We start from the raw sequence: 1,669 nt of genomic DNA on the forward strand, positions 1-1,669 counted from the left end.
ATTAGGTGCAAGGGGTAAGGTGTTGGTGGCCAGGAAAAACCCCTTTCTTTTCTTAGCACGGATCCGCGGTCAATTCCATCGCCTTCTTCCACGTATTGCCCAAATGGAGGTAACAGCTGATCAAACCACAGGTCACTCTGTATGGAGGAGGAAGGAAAAGCGCCCTTCTTTTATCCAGCCTCATCCCAAATGCGGAACATTGACAGCCCCACACCCCACTTCCCTTTGCTCCCAAGGGTGACCTCTGCACCCTCTGCCCACCATGTGAGCATGGCCCTGCAGCATTCAGCAAGGGCTGCCCAGCCGAGGACGGCAAAGGTAGAGGCACAACTCTCTCCCTCCTTCAGCCACCTCGCAAGCCCCATTCAGCCTTCCAGTGTGTGCTGTGGGCCTCATGGGACTGTGGAAGCGGAGGCACAGTTCCCTCCCTCCTGCAGCCAAGCCCTGGCTGCGAGGGAGGAGCAAAGGCTGTCTGGCCATAGTGTGACTGACGGAAATCCATCCATCTACCTGTTGATCATGATTGACACGTTGGACATGTCTGCCCTAGTATATTCAGTCAGTCAGTTTTATTGCACATACCCAAAGGCTGCCACAGTGTACATAGAATCATTCAACAATTAAAAGAAAATATACTGGATTGATACAAAAAACTTTAAACATTTATATTATCAAGACATTACCTACTCTAAACAGAGCTATACAAGTACCTTATTATACAAGTTAACTCAGTAAACAATAAAATTTATAAGCTAAAATTATCACACGACCACTAATATATTACAAAATAATGTTAATTAATACAATGTGCAATTATATTCAGAGTTTGGTGATAAAGATAGAATATAGCTTGATGTAAAGGTAAAGGGACCCCTGACCATTAGGTCCAGTCGTGACCGACTCTGGGGTTGCGGCGCTCATCTCGCTTTATTGGCTGAGGGAGCCGGTGTACAGCTTCCAGGTCATGTGGCCAGCATGACTAAGCCACTTCTGGCGAACCAGAGTAGCGCACGGAAATGCCATTTACCTTCCTGCCGGAGCGGTATCTATTTATCTACTTGCGCTTTGACATGCTTTCGAACTGCTAGGTTGGCAGGAGCAGGGACCGAGCAACGGGAGCTCACCCCGTCGCGGGGATTCAAACCGCCTACCTTCTGATAGGCTCTGTGGTTTAACCCACAGCGCCACCCACGTCCCTTAGCTTGATGTAGATAGGGTCAAATAAATTCATGCCCTAGTATATTAAATTTGCAGCAACAATCCCTCAGGGGTGGGGTGAAGTGCGGCTTGATATGCACCTAATGCAGATACAAACAATGGCTTAGTGCAAGCGCTGGAGTATAAAGGACCTCACCAGAGAGAAGATTGCAGCCACTTTGCCTCTCCTCTCGCTCTGCTGCTGTTGAGAGCCAAGCCATGGTTTGGCTTGGTTCACAGCAGCATAGCAACAGCAGGACTGGAGGAGGAGGAGGAGAAGAAAAGCAGTTGCAATATCTCACCAGAGAACCCACACGCTGATGCTTCTGCACTAAGCCATGGATTGCTTTGGCATTACATATGAAGCACGTGCGTAGAGCTATCAATAATGGATTTGCCAGAAATCTAGCTACCTCCAGAATTAGTGATGCCATGTGAAATTGGGGGGGGGGGGCAACTTCTCCTGTACAAC

Source organism: Podarcis gaigeae (assembly GCF_964106915.1).
Source record: "Podarcis gaigeae genome assembly, chromosome: 4".
In the NCBI taxonomy this organism is placed as follows: domain Eukaryota; kingdom Metazoa; phylum Chordata; class Lepidosauria; order Squamata; family Lacertidae; genus Podarcis; species Podarcis gaigeae.